General features: G+C 39.4%; 1 protein-coding gene across 2 annotated transcripts in view; it reads right to left on the bottom strand.

The window, feature by feature from the left end:
* Positions 1-2,485, bottom strand: part of PRKG1 (protein kinase, cGMP-dependent, type I) — a 1,350,404-nt gene that overhangs the window by 494,818 nt on the left and 853,101 nt on the right. The window lies entirely within an intron of this gene.

Here is a 2,485-nt window from a genome sequence, read left to right as displayed (position 1 = left end):
AATCTCATGAGGTTCAACAAGAATAAGTGCAAAGTCCTGCATGTAGGCCAGAACAAACCCATGCACCGCTACAGGCTTGGGACCATCTGGCTAAGCAACACCTGCAGAAAAGGACCTGGGGGTAACAGTGGACAATAAGCTGGATATGAGTCAACAGTGTGCTCTTGTTGCCAAGAAGGCTAACAGCATACTGGGCTACATTACTAGAAGTGTGGTTAGCAGATAGAGGGAAGTAATTATTTCCCACTATTCTGAACTGGTGAGGCCACATCTGGAGTACTGATGTCCAGATTGCCCCCTTCCCGCTCCATTATGGAAAGGATGTGGACAAGTTAGAGAGAGTTCAACAGAGGGCAACAAAATTGGTTAGGGGGCTGGGGCACATGACTTCTGAGGAGAGGGAACTTGGTTTATTTAGTCTGCAGAAGAGAAGACTAAGGGGGGATTTTACAGCAACTTTTAACTACCTGAAGGGTGGTTCCAAAGAGGATGGAGCTAGACTGTTCTCAGTGGTGGCAGATGACAGAAAAAAGAGCAATGGTTTCAAGTTGCAACAAGGGAAGTTTAGGTTGGATATTAGGAAAAACTAAGAGGGTGGTAAAGCACTGGAATGGGTTACCTAAAGAGGCTGTGGATTCTCCATCCTTGGAGGTTTTTAAGGCCCAGCTTGACAAATCACTTCCTGGAATGATCTAGCTGGGGTTAGTCCTGCTTTGAGCAAGTGGTTGGCCTAGATGATCTCCTGAAGTCCCTGCCAACACTAATTCTCTATGATTTTATGATATCTCCACACTTTGGAGATCCATCTTCACTCTTTCATGAAAACTCACTTCTGATAAACTGAATAACTTTTCAAAACAAATATGGCATGCCCAAAGGAGTAAGGTGATATGTAAAAGAAACAGAACAAACCAACTCAAAATGCACGCACCGATAAAAAGACTTTCTGTTTTTCTTCAGTCATATTAAGTATTCTTACTTGAGTTACAGGTCTCTGTCATATATATATGGCTTAGTCCATCTGTCTATCTGTCTGTAATGCTCTTTACGGGTGCCAGGAGCCTGGCATGGTGGGGAGGGCAGAGGGAAGTGCCAGCTGTGGAAAAGCAGGAGCTGGGCTCCCAGCTACTGTGAGAAGACAATTAGATGCACAACACCATCAAGAAAGTAGCCTTGCAGTAGCTAGGAGCCCAGCTCCTGCTTTTCCTCAGCTGGCCTCTCCTTCTGTCCTCCCTGCCATGCCGGGCTCCTGGTGCCCTTAAAGAGTGTTACGGACAGACAGACACACAGATAGACTAAGCCCTGAGGACCAAGCTACATTAAGGAGGCGATTGGACTTGAGGTGACATCAAGACAGCCATGCAAATGAGTCCCAAGAGGAGGTTACTATGAGAAGACAATTAGATGCACAATGCCATCAAGAATGCTATGCAAACAAATCACAAGAGGAGGCCGCTGTGAGAAGACAATTAAATATATGACATATTCAAGAAAGTTATGCAAATGAGTCCCAAGAAAATGCTGCTGTGAAAAGACAATTAGATGCACAACACCATCAAGAAAGTCACCATTCATCCATCATTCTTGACGGGCAATTTGCTAGTACTTTATAATATTAAGAACAACTTCAGAAATGCCAGCATTAAGATGGAAATGCTAGAATATTAGAATTGCCTTAAACGAGCCTCTATGTTTTTATGTATTATGATATGATCTCTTACCACATGGTCACACGGTATTTTATTTCCCTGCAAGATACATTTTTCTTCCAGTTTTCATTTGAATTTTCCAGAATCAATTAAGCTCACCCCTAGGTAGGATGTTACTAGGGGAGGCAAACATGTTACAGTATTGTACAATTGTACCTGTCTTTATAATCTGTTGAGTTTTTTTAAATACATTAAAAAAATATCTGGCACTATATAAATTAACCTTATGAAATTATGTATGGGAAAATAACCTGCTATTTTATAGTATCAAGAGGTGCACTTCTTCACAGATATTGTATCTGTCATTTTGTAACTCATCTTAGAATAAGAACTAAATCTCACGGGCTTCAAATAATGTGGCTGAAAATAATATATTATTAAAATAATAAACTCATTATTCATAGGAAATACATTTGCTTGTGCATTTGTTTTGTCCATGTAATTTGCAACACTTCTGTATATCAGTATAGTGCATTTTATTAGAGGGACTATTAGAGCAGACATATAAGTATGGTTTTGGAAAATACTTTGCAAATAATTTTACTTATTATACAAATTCTAAAATAGTTTTTTTTTCCTGCTAAGAGTGATGTAAAATGTAAAAGGAATAACAAAGAAATACATGATATCATAGATTGCATATGAAAACTATGGTATCTCATATATTTATCTTTTGTAAAGGCCAAATCTTACAATCTCTGTTCAGCCAAAACTTTATGTAAAAGAGAAAACTTGTGATTCTAAAGCCTGTATTCCATAGTTCAGTCACACTCATT

The sequence above is a fragment of the Gavialis gangeticus genome, unplaced genomic scaffold, assembly GCF_001723915.1.
Source record: "Gavialis gangeticus isolate Ggan-Ray unplaced genomic scaffold, GavGan_comp1, whole genome shotgun sequence".
NCBI classification, from domain to species: Eukaryota; Metazoa; Chordata; order Crocodylia; family Gavialidae; genus Gavialis; species Gavialis gangeticus.
Note: the sequence above shows the minus strand (reverse complement) of the source record. Positions and strands in the feature narration are given on the sequence as shown.